At 46.1% G+C, this 17,565-nt stretch overlaps 1 protein-coding gene across 9 annotated transcripts in view; it reads right to left on the reverse strand.

Moving 5' to 3' along the window:
• LOC138480864 (phosphatidylinositol-binding clathrin assembly protein-like) overlaps window positions 1-17,565 on the reverse strand; it is a 1,856,059-nt gene that overhangs the window by 658,309 nt on the left and 1,180,185 nt on the right. The window lies entirely within an intron of this gene.

Below are 17,565 nucleotides of genomic sequence, written 5' to 3' on the forward strand. Positions count from 1 at the left end.
AGAGGAGAGACTATCAGGTTTGTCAATGCATTCTGCAAGCATATAAGAGACACTAAAGAGACAATACATATGAAACCAAGTACATTAGCCAGTGAGGGTAAAAAGCGGAACCATTTATTTATTTTTATTTCATTGTTTTTTTATAACGCAGTTAATACCCGAGTTCGGTTTCTAAGCGTGGATCCGGGATTTGAACCTCTGTTGCTCTGCATGGTCTTGCTTCCAAGACCAGCACGTTGCCCCTGTGCTATACTCTTTTCACAATCAAAGGTGGGAGAGTGAGCAGAAGAAAGAAGCCGTGGCAGGAGAGTATACCAGGCAGTTGCACATGTGTAAAAGAAGTCCTGGTAGGGAAATACACCAGGCAAGTTGGAAGTAAATACACATAACAACTAGGTAGCAGGCTGTATTGGTCTAAGAGACTTGGGAACAAACACCCTGGCAGGAGAGTACACCAGATTTCCAGACCACAGATAAAAAGAAAGAATCAGTTTGAAGAGAAGTTTTGTTGTTGACCCCTCTGGTGTCAGAGGTAAGAACCCACTTGAGTAAGCACACCCATGCTGGATAGATTTCCTTTGTTAAGAGTTACACATTTTTCCTTTCTTTTGAACATTTACAAAGCACTCAAGGCTAAAGACATTATCCTTTTCCCTTTAGAATTCATTAGTTGAGAGTGTAAGTGTCAGAATAGTACTTTGGACACAGGACAGTGTTGTTTTGGACATTCTGACACCGACAGATCCTTAGTTTTGAGTTTAGGTAGGGAAACTCCGCTAGTGCTGGGTCAGCGAGGTAATTCCCCAACCCCTTTAACATTCTAATAAAAGTCTTTAGCCAAAATAATGTCTAACGTGTGTCTGAGCATCATTCCTGCCTCCTCCCATGGATTCCTCATCTCTGAAAGACTCCCATAGCAGTTACATAGAAGGCGGTGGGACCAATGGATTTTGTTACCGGTTTACATAGTGAAAAAACACTTTTCCAAAACCTAACGTCCTGACCCGACAAAGTGTCCAGACAGTTATGTTTTGAGAAGGTGTGTATCGAAGATCAATGTGCAGAATTACAAATGCCATGCACCGGTACACCTCTTTGCAGAGCCAAAGTGGTTGACACTCTGGTGGAATGTGCGCTAAGATTTTCAGGGACATCTTTCCTGGCCAATGAATAACATTTTGAAATGCACAGAATGATCCAGCTTGACAAGGTCTGTTTAGTCACAGCTTGACCCAGTCTGTGTCCAGTGTAACCAACAAAGAGTTAGTTGTCTTGTCTGACATTTACCAGTCTGATCCCCTTTTGGGGTCAGGCTTGTGCAACCTCGGTTCCTCCTTATGAGGAGGTGGATAAATGCTGGTAGGATAATCTTTTCTGTCAGATGAATTTTCAACACAACCTTGGGAATGAAAGAGGGGTAAACCTCCAATACTACCATCTCCTTATTAAATGTAGTGAAAGCAAGTTTACAGAATGAGCCTGTAGCTCACTCAATCTGCGAGCAGAAGAGATGGCCACCAGGAAAATTGTCTTGAATGGCAATCTCAATGGACAGGAATAGAGGTTCAAATGGCGCTCCAATCAAAAATATGAGTACCAAGTTCAGATCCCAAGCCAGGACAATTAAAGGGACAGGTGGGAAAATATTTGTCAGTCCCTTGAACTGTATGATAATGGGCATTTTTAAATAAGAGTCTAGCTCTGGCATGCGTTTTAAGATGGATAACGCCACCAAGTAACCTTTGGCTGTAGACACCTGCAGCCCCTGGTGGGCTAGGTGTAGAAGAAAAGAAAGCTCTACAGAAGTAACACAAGTGCAAGGATCAATATCTTTAGCTCTACACCAGCTGCAAAATGTATTCCAGCAGTATAGTGCTTTTGTGTTGCTGGTATTCTAGCCAAAAGCAACACCTCCATCACGTTTTCCAGGAGGTCCCAATCTTTGTATCTTAACGTTTCAGAAATCAGGCATGAAGGTTCAGAGCTCTTATTTCTCCTGACCCAATCAAGATCATGCACTTTCCGAACTTCCTCAACCTCCCGATAACATGATGAATGACGGGGACTGGCGGGAACGTGTACACGAGTGGAAATTCCCAGTCCACCATGAACACTTCCTTAGAGCTCCACTCTGTGGAAATTCCCTGGAGCAAAACAGGTTGCATTTCCTGTTGATACTGGTCGCAAACAGATCCACTTGAACGGTTTCCCACTCGTGCAAAACTGTGTTCTGCCACCTTAGAGTGCCCGCAGTCGTGTTCTCTTCTTCGGCTAGGTGAATGGCAGAGAGCTTCCATTTTGCAGTGTCCAAAACCAGGGCTGAATTGATGTCCTGCTGAGTGGTAGTGACCCTAACCCTCCTCTTTTGTTGAGGTAATGCATGGCCCCTGTATTGACAGTCATCATCAGGATGTTTTTCCACTGCATGGGAGGCCAAAAGGGCTCAGCGCCAGTCTGATTGCCCTCAGCTCTAAAGTTTTATCATCATCGTCATAATGCCATAAAGGTTTACACCATAAACAATTACACACAAAATACATAAAATGCAACGGGTGATTCAGGTATCCTGTTGCAACAAACTCAAGATAAAATACAAATTTAAATAAAAGCATCAGCTTAAAGTGGCAACATTGGTTTGAGATAAAGTGCTAATACAAGCTCATAAACCTGTGCCGTAGCCGCAATACCACGCCGGAGGAACTGTTCTTGTACTCGCCAATTAGTACCTGGACGGGGACCTGCCCTTCTACACCTAGATTGGCTATGGTCTTCATCACTCCCGACTGCCGGCTATCCACATTTCTGTGACAAGGCCTACTTTAGTAAGGCAGCTGGCGCGGAATATGTCCTGTTAGTGGAAATAACTTCAAGTATGGGGATTGCCTCTGAATGGTGAATTTGCTTGGCTACTACTTAAGAAGACACAATGCACATTTAGCTGTGTAAGCTAGTAACTATTTCGTCCTGATGAAGGTCGCATACTTGTGAGACTGCAGTGGGTGAAGAGACAGCCGAAACACTGTCGACCTTTATGTACAGCTACCACCAGTACTGCTTAAGTTAGGGCAGGCTTTACACAACAAGGAAACAAAGGAATTGAAATAGCACACTGGAAAATACCAGGGTGTGGATCTTGTGTCTGAAATAGGTAAGTGTTGTTATCATTGTATAAAATACGGTATGAAGGCCTTGTTTTTGGTCAACGAATGTGCATAAATGAATTGTTTATAAAAAAAAAAAGAAGATTATATATGTTTTATTCTGGTACAAAATAAAAAACAGATGTTTGAGACATTAAAAGGTTTCATTGTACTGGTTTGAGAAACTAAAGGTGGGGAGTGTGACATAATAGCCTTGGTGATTTTTGTTGTTTGCCTAATAAAAGATCATACATACTTTCGTAATCAGGGCGTGGAAGCATTAACCTGGGATAAAGTGCAAGTGCACAAGAAAACATTCTTTCTTAATCAGGTTAGAGACGCATCCTGTCCAAGGATAGCACAATGACTTAAAATAAAAGTGCCAATACAGGACCGTATGTACTTTTTTGATCAGGGCATAGCAACATCAACCTAAGATAAAGTACAAGTGCAGAGCCAAACTTTCTTTTCTAATCAAGCAGGAGTCGCATCTTCTCCAAAGAACAAGGGTTCAGCATAAGATACAATTGCAAGCTAGTAGACATATCACTCAAATTTAAGCTTATGTTTCTAATACAAATTGCAATATTATTCCTTAGTCAAATTACAATGCCTATTTTGTAGTACTAGAGTAGTTCTAAGCAATGTGTAAAATGAATACCAAAAATAGGATTAAAATGATGCTAACACTTTGATAAAAGCAATTAAAACCAGTGACAAACAATTCAGATGCACTCAAGTTACAATTACTAACTTGCTCTTAAGACTTATTTCTGCAGCAAGGCCATAGAACAATCTGGATCGGCGGGGCTAATTAACAATATGAGACATAGCTACCCCAAAAAGCCCAACTTGGTCCTATAAAGCCTTGCCTGATGAATGAATTTAGCCACAAAATGCACCATATTCAAATCTGATGTTGATTTGCAGCATGTCATTGCTTCTGAGTAGAGTCGATGTGTGCAAGATTGATTTCAAATAACTGGCTCATAGGGGTTTTAATTTATCAAAAAGTAGCATGAAGTGTGCTACAGTCTCCTCTTCACTTCCACACAGATAGATGCCCTAGTTCCTATCACCACAAATCCTTATAGACGCAATCACCTTTAACGTCCCCATCCTGAATTCCAAATAGAGTGTCTACGCATATGAGGGAGTACTAAAGTCAAGGTACTCTTCGAATCCAAACTAGTTTAGTCGATGTAGCCAGGGCCAAGCCGCAGTTTACAACTAGCTGACTCCAAATCTTTCCTAGAGAGGGTACATTTTCTTAGTTGTTACTTTATTGATGGAGGATGGGTTAATACATAGCAAATCATCATATAGAGCAGTTCTGGTTCTTTCCACATGCAAAAAGCACAGGGGACTTTTCCCCCCTCAAAATCATTAGATGGGTTAAAACCTGTCGATATCTCACAAGACTCGGTGTGCCCCATTGTCTAATCCAGTATATCACCTGCCATTTCGACAGCCGTCCTTCTCCATATCCATCAACATATTCGGGGAAGCATAAAAAGATTTTTTAGAAATGTATTTTCTGCTGTAGAAGGTGTGTGGGCATTTGTATAGCCCCAAAGGTTTTCTCCATACAAGGCTGATTATTGATGGAGAAACTGCACCCCCTGACATGTCTTAAAAAAACACTCCTGGCTGCTCCAATGTACTTTTCACTGTACTGCCAGGCCTTTCTAATATATGGCAAATCCGTCCCAGAGTAACGAAAAAGTGCACTCCAAAATACTTTTAAAACTACGGTAGCAAAATATCCACTGGCACCAGCCCATCTTGGACACATTATGCAAGTAACCACAAAGTTACCAAAACAAAGTCATAGCGTCACAAAGTATCCCTACTGCACCACACTGAAGGCGATTTGTGTAGTGCAAAACAAACAAGGAATTACACAGTGGTGTTCACCTGCACTGATAACGATAGGGACTAATCAGTGCAGGACAGGCTAAAAAAATAAATATAAATATAGCTGCCCAAAAATGGGGTGTCCGATAGATATCAATGGAGCAAAAACAGTAAACAAAGAAAATCATCTTTCCTAATAGTTTGCAAGATGAAGTTTTGGTTTTGAGAGAAAATGGGTATCGGGTGCGAGTGTGTGTATGGCGAGTAAAGTGAGTGGCTGAGGTAAAGTGGGACTATAGGGGAGAAAGTTAGGCTGAGGGAGAAGGGTGTTTGGGAGAGTGAGGGATGGAGTGTTGTGTAGCATATAATATAATGAAGAGGAGATTGGAGAGTAGGTTAGTAGAGAGAAGAGCGAGAGTAGGATAGACTTAAGGCAGAGTAACATCAGAAGGACGGAGAGCAAAGAGTGCAAGGATGAGAAGGGAGTAGAGTAGAAGAAATGGAAAAGAAGGAAAACCTCAGGCCAAGGAGTACAATAGCATGCGAGGGGGGAGATCTGGTGAGACCTGGGCAATTGAAAGACACACATTCTTCTTATTGTTGTTAGTGTAGGACCCCAGGTTAGGCAACATCTAGAAGACCCTGGAGTGAGTAAGGTAGATTAGGTGGCTGCATTTAGGCCTTCACTTCTAGTCAAGCAAGATTCTAGATAATAGGGGTTACCAGTCCCCAGTGACTGTCTTGGGGATTAATGAAGCCTGAGCTAAGATGATGGGAGACTCGGGGAAAGGAGAGGGAAAGGGATGGACATTGGCTGGACCCTCTTTGAATTCATAGTAAAAAACCATGAACCATTTTTGGGAGTCAGTGCTTTCTTGAGGCCATCTGTCACACGCAACGTCATTGTGAAATTGTTCAGACCCCCGATATAGAGGGTGCCCGCAGCCAAAGTAGATGTTAAGAAAAACCTGACACACAAAGATTGGCTAAGTCCCCACTTGAGCAACCCCAAAGGCCATAGGATCTGAATTGTATGGTGACATATGAGCTAAAAGCACCCCCCCCCCCCCAAAGTCAGGTTTGGCCCAAGAGCAGTCCCTGGATGTGGGAGCTGGAGTCATTTATGGGGATTACAGAGGGCAGGTGAAAGTAGTCCTCTTCAATCTTGCATCTCTCGCCTAGATCATAAAACCCAGCCAGCCAATAGCCAAATTGGTGTGTGAAAAGATGCTAGTGCCAGAGATTGAGGTAGTGAAAGACCTTGAAAAGAGAGCGCTGCAGCAGCATTTGAGCAGATGACCTCGGCCCAGAGGGAAGACTCCCGTCCCTTAGGAGTCACACTGCCCTGCATCACTGGAATTTGCAGAAGCCCAGAGATTGGATACCCTTTTCTGGAACAAGCTTGTAAAGACTCTGTGCCTGAAGAAGAGAGCCAAACCCTGAGCACACCCCAACTTTATCAACAGTAAGGGGCTCTTGAACAGAGTAGACATAAACCCAAGGGAGAAAGCTATCAATTATTACCAGCTCTTGGACCCAAATGCTTTTCGGAAAGGTGGCGTGGTAGTTGGTGCTAGGGAGAATTTTAATTTCTGTGCCAATTCCCTTTAACTTTAGAGACCTCCAGCTCTTTTGCTGGACTCTGGCTTTTTAATTTTTACTCCAGAGTGAGTGGGACTCAGTTCCGCCCCCCTCATGTGTTTTTGTGACTAGGATTTTAGGTTTCTTACTGTTTATTGGAGTCTGGTAAACTCCATAGGCATCGGCTGCTTTTTTCAAAGTGACACACAGCACCTTTTGTGTAGTGCCACTGAGATTTCTCCTAATGTTTAAATACATTTTCTTGGGTGAACTGCTGTTCCCAAGAATAGTAAGATGACTTTTAGCTTACTTAACTTTTCTTTTGTGGAGTACTGGGGCCTTACATAGTAACTTCTTATCCCACTGCTTATGTAACTTTGTTACACTAACTTGAATGGTTGGTGGCAGTGGTTTCTTTTTTACTACCTTTGTGCCAGGTATCTGCAGTCTGATTTCTCAGTTGCAGTACAGCACCCAAGGGTGACCCATTTTCTCAAAATCTCCAGTCTTATTTTTTGCCATTTCTTGTCAGTTAGGCATTTCTGGGCTTTTACTCTGTTTGAATCGGGTTTGAGTCCTTTGTGCATTTTGCCTTTGGCAGGCTTCAGCCCCCCAGCTTGTGCTTCTTCAAGGTGGCTCCTGTTGAGCTGCTTTGATTTTCTACTGAACTACCATTTTAAAACATTTTTCTAAGAAGAGTGCATCAGAACTTTGAACTGGCCCATTGAATTTGGCTATCCTAGTTCCCTAAAGGCTCCTCCTTCTGAACCTATTGGCTTTGGCAGTGCGTGTTCCCTTACAGGTTTTAATTGTTGAACACTATTATTGCTAGGATAAAAGACTGCCTACATCCCTCTGGGAGAATCTAACTTCTTTACTACTTACAAAGTATGCTCTGATCTGACTAACTTTTCCCTTTTTGAAACTCAATATTGTAACTGTGATCACAAATAAGTGCCAATACTAACCTAAAATGATGTCACTCAGTGTGCTGGAATATGTTTAGCATAAGGAAAGTTTATTCAACAACTTTATTGCTCTTGTTGAACTGAATCCTAACTTTTATATTAATGTTACTATTAGTTGCTGCTTTTTAAAGATTGTCGAATTATTCTTGTGTATATATAAATATTTATGCTTTAACTTTTAAGTGTGTAAGTGTTTACTTGGATACCCGTATTTATTAATTTCATTGTACAGCTGCACAGCTCAGAATACCCCTCTTAAATATAAGCCTGGCTGCTCAGTCACTCTACCAACTTGTGTAGTACAGGCCTATATTAAAAGGTGGGTTACCTAATACCAGGAGATAAGCATTGTAAAGTCCAACACCAGTTGGACTCCACAAATTCTTATCTAACAGTTAGTCCACTTCAATCTGACAGCGGGACATCTGGGCCTAGAAAAAACACAGACGAACATACTCAGCTGATTTGATTGGTTTAGTGCAGATTCGCAGATCAAACAATTCTGCGCTCTGCCAAATCTAACTGAAGACTTCGCCTGATATATCCAGTGACCCCCACCAACCACTTCTATTCCATTCTTACTCACTGGCAAAAACACTGTGCGTCCCTTGCACCCCTCCAGTGCAGGGATTAGGTACATCCTTGCAATCCTACATTTCACAATCAATACCCAGAGGCTTTTCACTTGAGGAGCAAATACACTAAAGCCATAGTCAAAAAGCACATTGCGTTTATCACAGGGTCGGCTTCCCTACGGCTATGCAGCAGCTTCATGTCCAAGTTGATGCTGAAATGAAAGACTGCATGAAGATGATGACTCTTCGAATGGTGTACCATCCTCAGACCAAAAGGCTGGATGAGAGGTTTAACTGAACATTTAAGCACATTCCCGAGAAGACTGGTTCCAGAGGATGGATACAATTGGGATGATGTAATCCCTTGCATTCTTTTTTCTGTAAGGAAGATGACCCAATCATCCACAGGATTATCTCCTTTCGAGTTGGTGCATGGCCAGAATCCACAGACTTACTCGGTATCATGAGAGAAGTGTGTCAAGGGCTCAATTGCCAACAGACCAGAAATCCCCCATTGGTACAAAATGCCCGGGAATACATGGAAAAGGAACAAAGTCTGGTGAGAACTCATCTTCAGACTTGCCAGGAGAAGGCTTACAATAGAGAAGCCAAACTGTGGCACTTTTCAAGTAGGTGACAAAGTCCTGGTGCTACTCTCCAACATCCAGATCAAGTCATTGGCTAGATGGCATGGGTTGTATGCAATCACAGTGTTTGCGGCCTGTCTCACATATAAAGGTCAACAGGCCGATAGACTAAAACAATCCTAGCTATATCCCATCAACTAGCTTAAGCCTGGTGAGAAAATAGCAACCAACTGCTCCCGAGAAGCACCCCTTTGTACTGGGCACCTTAAAGACGAATCAGCGCCATGTACTTTAGGTTAAGATGAAAAATTAAAATCAGCCCTTGGGGGGGGATATTAGGAGGCCACCTTATTTATAGTATATCGGGAAGCAAAAACTCAATCAAGGTAGTGTGGATGAGCAGGCAAGGCTTAGTTTAAGGAAAAGTGTGAGAGTGGTCTAGGTCTACAATGAATCCGCACAGAATAACACCAATAAATCAAGTTAGTCAATAAGTATGTTAATATACATGATAGGGGATTTTACAAAAGTAGTGTCTGAGACAGCACTTAGGAAAGCCCACCTTGGGTGAACAGGGTTACTCTACTTAGTTTTAGCCTGAACCACACAATAGTTTGGTAGAATGGTGAGCAGTCAGGCATGGTCTAAGGAGGGAAGAGGGCTGTAACGAGTTACAAAGAACTCAGAGCCTACACTTATTTCAAGAAAACACTGATACACTTAGAAGCGATATAAAACATTGTTATTTAATATATACACTAAGGCATATTGTTGAAACTTTCAATTCAGGTTAGTACTGTAACACAGTAAAACAATAGACCACTTTCAGTATTCTTTGGATACTAAACCAAAGTTGTAGTCACTTTAGAATAGATTTTTCAGTAACAAATCACATAGTAAACAATCTGAAACAGATATGTCAGCTATGGATGGGCGACGTATTGAGTTTTGGAAATAATTCCATTTATTTTGAACACGAAATAGGATGAAACAATGGGCCTCATTACAAGTGTGGCAGTCCAGAAACAACGGTGCCAGTAAGCTCACCTGCACCCTTATTTCCAGACCGCCACACTACGAGTCTGCCTGCCAGGGCACTGTGCATAGTCTAGCAAGCAGTACCAGAAGTCTTAGCACTGCCTGTCTCACCTGAGAATCAGACTTAGAGTTTGTGTCTAAGCAGTAATGTTGAGTGAAAGTGTGAACAGAACTACGGTTAGCTGCTTTTCAAATAGAATCAAGAGGCACATTTGCAATAAAGGCAATAGTAGCTGCTGTGCCTATAGTTGAATGAGTTCTAGGCGTAAAGGGTGAATCTCTGTTGGCAAGAGAATAATGCGGTGTGATGCATTTAACAATCCATCTAGAAATAGCCGACAGGGTCCCCTTCAGTACCAGCGGCAACAGAGACAAACAATTGATTTGCCTTTCTTAGTGGTTTAGTCTTCCAAGGTAGTATGTAGAACAAGTTACTTACCTGTAACTGTTGTTCTCCAGAGTCTGGCATGGATTCATTCGTTTGGGAAGGTTGTGGATGAGGCTCTACAAGCCATCAAGACGGGCCCAGAGACGGAGCATGCCTTGGGCACTCTACAGAAACGGAGACCGTCCTTTCGGCCCTCAGGCAGCAAGTCCCAAGGATCCTCCAAGGGGGCTCTGCTTCTTACTGCCAACCCTCCCGCTCCTCGGCCCAGGAAACCAACAGGAGCCGCTCCAAGGTCTTCGGAGGAGGAGGACGTTATCACCAGGGTCCCCAAAGCAGCCCTTCGACGTCCAAGCAGGATTGAACCAACCGTGGCATCCGGCCCCGACCCGTGCACCCCGGTGGATGGCCGGCTGGCAAACTTCAACGTGTGGAAGACCATCTCTACCGACTGTTGTGTGCTGGACACTCTCGCCCACGGACACACACTGGAATTCCAACGAAGTGCCCCGAATACCACTGGTGGCCCGGCAGGAAAAATACGCCCCTCAGCTGCTGCTGGAGGTGCAGGCCATGCTAAGAAAAGGCACAATAGAGCTCGTCCCAAAGAGGCTCCGGAGTGTACCCCAGCCAATGACTGGCCTCTACCTCAGCCCCTCCTCTGGCAGCCATCTTCAGATTTGGTAGCACGTAAAGTGGCAGTAGGACCAAGAGAAGAGCCGCAGAGGAGTAGGCGGGAGGGTTCCCATGTGAATCCATGCCAGATCCATGCTGGAGAACAACAGTTACAGGTAAGTAACTTGTTCCTTCTCCAGTATGGGGTCTGGCATGGATTCACAAGCTCATGAATAAAGAATACATAGCAGTACACACATGCACAACCACGGGAGGTGGCAAGGCTCAACATAAGCATCTCTTACCCTCCTCATCAGGCTCGCCTTCAAGCGAACAGGTTGCGCAGTACTGCTTGGCCGCCTCTGGACTCCTCCCTGAAATCCCTGTCGATGCAGTAGAATCTCGTGAAGGTGTGCGTCGGCCTCCACGTAGCAGCCCTGCAGATGTCCAGCAGGGGCACACCAGACAGGAATGCCGTAGTTGCAGTGATCGCTCTGGTCGAATGGGCTCTCGGACGGCCAGGCAACGTCAGTTTGCCAACAGGCGACAATGGGTGATGCAGTCAGAGAGCCACCAGGAAATGGAAGCCTTGGAGAGGGCCTTCCATTGGTTCACAGGGCCAAAGTTCACAAAAAGTTGTGAAGTCTTCTGGAAACTCTTTGTGTGGTCCACATAGAACTTCAGCACTTTAGCCGCATCCAGCGAGCGCAAAGTCCCGTCGGTCGGCGACGAAGGTGAAGGGAAAAAACAGAGGCAACACCAGGGCTCGTTTAGATGAAAGTCCGATGGCAACCTGGGCATGAAGGAGGGGTGCATCCGCTGCACCACCCTCCTGTCGTGAAAAGTCTAATAAAGGTGGATTACAGGGCAGGGCCTGAATCTCACCCACTCGTCGTGCAGAGATGATGGCCACAAGAACGCAGTCTTCTATGACAAGAACTTCAGTGGAACTGTCTGCATAGGTTCTAATGGAGGGCCCATGAGCCTAGTCAGCACCACACTGAGCTCCCACGCCGGGGCCAGAGCATTCACCGGCAGGAACGAACGGTACAGCCCTTTGACAAAATCCTTAAGAAGACGGCGTGACCATTACGGAGACCGTCCCGCAGATCTGGTGTAGTGGGAGATAGCCGCAAGTTGAACTTTGATGGAGGCATGGGCCAGTCCTGCTTTGGCCAACGACAGCAAATATGGTAGTACCTGCAGAGCCGTGACTCGTAGAGGGTCGATCGTATGTGCACAGCACCAAACGGCGAACATCTTCCATTTATGCCCATAGCACTTTAGAGTAGACAATGCTCTGGCCTTGGCAAGCACCTCCTTGCAGTCTGCTGGGAGATCATAACCCCCCAAACTCTGCAGGAGCCAGGCCTTCGTGTTCAGCGATCCTTGGTCATAGTGCAGAATTGCACCTCCTTCCCTGGCGAGAAGATCTGCGACCACTGAAAGCTTGACTGGAGGGGACGCCGACATGCTGAGAAGGTTCTGGGTACCATATCTGCCCCAGCCATGCCGCTGCGACGAGGATCATCCTGCACCAGGACCGTCTGATTTGATTGATGAGTCGAAAAAGCAACGGAGGGAACGCATACAGAAACAGGACGTCTGTTATGCTGACCTGGCTCCCACCGGGGTGTCGAGCGGAACTGGACAGCCACGGTCTCCACCAGCGTGATGCGTAGTGCAGAGATGACTGACTGGACTGGCCCACCTAGCTTCGTCTGCTTGACCCGTAGAAGTAGTCTCCTAAAGACAGGGAAAGGGAATTAGCCACCCGTGGATTTGAGTATTAACACCTCACTGCGTCCCCACTTATCACTTCTGACATTCCCTTTCACAAAGCTCACCTTATAGTTTTGTATGATGAGCTCTCCATCCTGCGAAGAATGCAGGGGCGCGTTGATGGCCAGTTACTTCACTGGCTTGAGGATATTGGAAGAGTTCTGGACAAATCTTGGCTCCAAACCTCCGGGCGAAAGGCCGTAAGTATATAGTTCTAATGTGTTCAAAATGTCCGATTAATCACTCTTGTCCAATTCCTCGTTTCTTTTGCAGCTTAGACTCAAAAGATGATCGTCTTGTGGCAGGCAGCTGAAAGCGTTCAGGTAAGAGTCTGTGTTTTGTAACACTGTCCGGTAAATGATGCCAAGGTTTAACTCGCTGCTTTCTCTTTTCTTGCAGGTGCAGCGTAGGAAGATTTGGCGTGCTGGTGGATAATACCTCCTGCGGTAAAATCAGGTAAGCAAGAGATTGTCCTTGTTTGTTCCCTTGGCTCACCTTGTTGTTTTCTTGTCCCCTTAGGTGCTGGAATGCGGCAACCAGGTGATGGAGACGGCACCGGATCGTAGAGATGCTGCGAGGAACAGTGAGTATGGTGCGGCGCTGCTGCTGGCGATGCAACGCTTTAAAATGAAGTCTGTTTCTGGTCCGAAGATGCGCCGAATCCGAAATCAGGTAAGAAATCCAGTAAAGTTCTTGTTCTAACCTTTCTTCTTTTTTCCCTTCTTTCTAGGTGCTCTGGACTCGAGGTGGGCGTGGCAGGATGCTGGATGCTGACTGCAGACACGGTGGGCGTTACGCTGCTGGATGCAGAATAACGAGAAGCATGTGCTGCTCTTCGGGCGTGGTTTAAATAGCCTTCAAAGTAGTCCCAGGTAAGTATTCCTCCACCGCCACACCCGAGTAACAAAATAGTCCCCAAGATAAAATAGTCCCTTCAAGCCTCACATGGGCTTGGATCCCTTGCAGCATGGTCTGCATCAGGTACGTTTTAACAAATGAGCCTGGCGCCTACGGTGCCAGGACTGTACCCAGATAGCCCCTAACAGGGGTTGCTGGGTTTGCTCCAGGTAACATGATGCATGCTTCCGGGTTTGATGCACTTGGTCTGGATGCCCGGGGGTAGGCATCATGACACCGTCCCAGGCGAATGAGAATGCGTCCCCCAATGCGCCCCAGCTGGGGACACCTGCTGGCGAACCTCCGGCACTTGGTGTTTGTCGCTGTCACAAACAGATCGATCTGGGGACTGCCCCATCTGCGGAACAGGTGATCCACCTGGTACTGCCGAAGCTCCCACTCGTGCCAAGAGCTTAGCTCTCTGTTGAGAGAGTTGGGAACAGTATTCTTTACTCATGCCAGATGAAATGGAATGGGGAACATCCCCTGGGTGATGGCCCAGTGCCATAGGTCCTGCGCTTTTTTGGAGTGCCCCCCCTGCTTCCTGATGTAAAACATTGTTGTGGTATTGTCCATGAAGACCCGCACCACCTTGCCCTTGAGGGACGGGAGGAATTACTGGAGGGCCCAAAACACTGCACGCAGCTCCAACAGGTTGATTTGCAATGTTTTCCCCTTCTGGCAGCCACAGGCCTATTGCATGGAGACTTCTGGTGTGAGCTCCCCATCCCTGCAGTGAGGCGTCTGCCGTGACCGTCTCCTGGTGAAGTAGGGGTCTGGAAATCCACTCCTCTGGACGCACTTTTGTCCTGAAAGCTTTCCGACACTGTCTTGGCGCAGAGGGGCACATTGGTGTGCCAATTTGGCGCCGGGGTGCCCAAACCTTACTGCCCTACCCACTGGGGGGGCTTGTCCCACCATTTTTGGGCCCCCCCCACTCCAAATGGAGGGGGGTGTACCTCACGCAGCTGTTTGTAGGAGGCCCAGGGAAGCCTGCATGAGGTGCCCCCGCCACCCATTTGGGGTGAGGGCCCCCAAAAATGGTGGGACAGGCCCCCCAGTGGGTGGGGCAGTAAGGATTGGGCGCCCCGCGGCCAGATTGGCACATCAATGTGCCTCTCTGCACCAAGGGGAGTTGGGTTACCAAAGGAAAAAAGTGAAAATGGTGGAACGCTTTTTAGGGTGGGGGGGGGGGGCCGGTGGGGCACCCCAAAGGGTCAGGGCATTTTCTAATGGGATGGGGCATTGGCCCCCTCACCTCCAATGGAGTGGGTGCCAGGTCATGCAGCCTTCCCTGGGACCAGATATCTGCTCCTAGGAACGGACGCCTGAGCACAGGGAGTAGTGCAGGACAGCCCCCCCCCCCCACTTATCTGCCACCGGGGAGGGCTACATTTTGCTGGTGTGACAACAAAAATTTTACTCAGGCCATTCGAACCCACAGCAACAACAACAAACCAATGCATCAGTCTCTTTTTTAGACCAACGCATAGCCCGCAACAGTTGGGAACAGGAGGAAAGAAGGACCAGGAGCAATCACCCTTATTAGGGAATTTATCACAGTATGTCCCTACGGAAACTGAAATAAAAGTCCTTAATAAAGGATTAGGTTTTGTACCCACAGCTACATACGACAAATTCCAAACCCGAATTGATGTGGAAAGTTTGTTACGTAAAATACATCTGCGACAATACTTCAATGACAATGCTTACGATTCACCCGAAAATGAGAGTGGCTTGCGTAAAAAATCATTATTTGAACCTCCAGTTAATAGTAGAACACCTGAGGCAATAGTTTATGCGAAAAGAGTGTGGCAAGATATTGCTGTATTGGAAAATTCTAAGAAACCTGAGAGCTACCACAACTTCAGCAATGAAGAAAAAAAGGCTACTAAAAGTTTACCCGACAACAAGGAGATAATTATTAGAAAAGCCGATAAAGGAGGAGCAGTGGTCTTGTTAGACAGATCAGCATACATCAGTGAGCACGACAGACAACTGGACGATAAGGAATTCTATACACTGATTAGTGTGGATACTACAGCCAAACGTACTACTCTCATCGGAGAAAAACTCGAGAAAGCATTACAACGTGAGTGGATTTCAAAACAGGAGTAAGAGTACCTCAACGTCACCAAACCATCCATGCCTAAATTTTACATTTTACCTAAAATACATAAATCTTTGGAAAATCCTCCCGGACGCCTGTAACGCTCACCTGGCTCCCAAGGAGGCACTGGTCTGGTCTGGGTTGCTGTGGCCTCTTCAAGCGTGATGCACAGAATTCCGACCACCTATTGGACAGGACCCCCAAATCTTGCTTGTCTGGCCCGTAGGAATATCCTTCTGCAGATGAGAAAGGGGATTAACCGTCTGCTGAATAGTGTGCTTGCTCCCCCCTTTCCTCCTTCGTTCTTCTCCGACTTCCTCCAAAACCCCCGGTTTAAGCTCACCTTATGGTTTGGAAGGATGAACTCTCCATCCTGCTTCTGGTGCAGGGGTGCGCGTTCGTCCAGTTACTTCACTGGTTTTCAGAATGGCGCTGGCAAATCCACTTGACTTTTCTGAGCGATACGCCGTAAGTATGAAGATGCAAAAGTTCAAGTGTGAGCCTCCTTTTATGTTGTTTTTTCTGTCCTTTATTTCAGGTGCAGAACAAAGGCGATGCGTTGAGGGGGTAAATTGCTGGTGGTAAAATCAGGTGAGTTAGTGATGAGGGCGACCCCTCTAAATGTCTTTAGAATTCCCCAGTAATGTCTTTTGTCCTTTCCCCATAGGGGCCGGGGTGCGGTACCTGCCAAAGATGTGGCGCCGACCCGAGATGTGGAATGGTTCACCAAGAAAAGCCGGTAAGTGATATGGCTGAAAATTCAGCTTTCCTCTTGTGTTCCCTTGCTCACCTTTTGTCTCTTCTTCTCTCCCCTAGGTGCAGAGATGTGACGACCGGTGCTGAGAGCCGCGATGGAGCCAGGCGGCGTCTCGGGAACAGGTGAGTGAAGCGCGGCACTGCAGCGAGCAACGCAGTGCTTTTAAATGGAAGTCTTCCTTCAGGAATGCTGGCGTGAAGATTCCGGATGCAGGTAAGAAGGTTGAATAAGTCCTTGGTTTTCACCTTTCTCTTCTCTTATTCCCTTACAGGTGCTCCAGGTTCGAGGCGGGCGTGGTGGGAGTCCAGGTGCAGGAGCAAACACGGTGAGCGTTCAGCTGCTGGGATGCAGAACGCGAAGCACGTGTGGCTGTCCGGGCGTGGCTTAAATAGCCTTGGAAGAAGTTCCAGGTGAGTATTCTTCCACAGCCCCACCCAAGTAACAAAATAGTTCCTTCAGAAAAATAGTCCCTCCTAAGCCTCATTTGGCTTGGTTCTTCATGCAGCATGGTCTGCTTCAGGTAAGTGCACCAAACACTTCCCCTTATGAGCCTGGCGCCTATGGCGCCAGGACTGATTTCCAACATGAGCCTGGCGCCAACGGCGCCAGGACAGAGTCCAAAGAGCCCCTATAAAGGGCTGCTGGGCTTTTACCCAGGGGCGTGATGCCTGCTCCCGGGGGTGCTGGGCCTGGCCTGGTGCTCCGGGGGTAGGCATTATGACACGCCCCATCGTATCCAGGAAAGGATCCTTGTTAGAACCTTCATCAACATTTGGAGACAAATATTTGAAACCTTACGTTGCTACGATGTACTCTTACATCCAGGATACAACAGAGGTGATCAACCTAATAGAGAACTTGAAGGTTGTACCTGAAACTCAATTTCTTGCACGTTTGGACATAGTTTCACTGTATACATGTATTCCTCAGAAAGCAACATTGGAGGTACTCAAAGAAGTTCTTTTAACTAAAAGGATGACAGGAACAACACCCAACAGCTTCATTTTATGGTGCGCAGAAATGGCGCTTACAGAAGATTATTTCTGTTTCAAAAAAGCTTTACACCACCAAACTCATGGAACAGCGATGGGCCCCCCAGTAGCTCCTACAGCTGCTAATTTATATGTTCAAGCATTTGAGATCAAGCACATCTCCAGACTTCCAATCCTTACCATGACCAAATTGTGTTATGGTGGAGATTCATAGACGACTTTCTAATCATTTGGGAAGACACAGAGGATTAATTCATAGAGTTTACCCATTGGATGAATCA

Source organism: Ambystoma mexicanum, chromosome 5p (genome assembly GCF_040938575.1).
Source record: "Ambystoma mexicanum isolate Mex_15411 chromosome 5p, UKY_AmexF1_1, whole genome shotgun sequence".
Lineage (NCBI taxonomy): Eukaryota > Metazoa > Chordata > Amphibia > Caudata > Ambystomatidae > Ambystoma > Ambystoma mexicanum.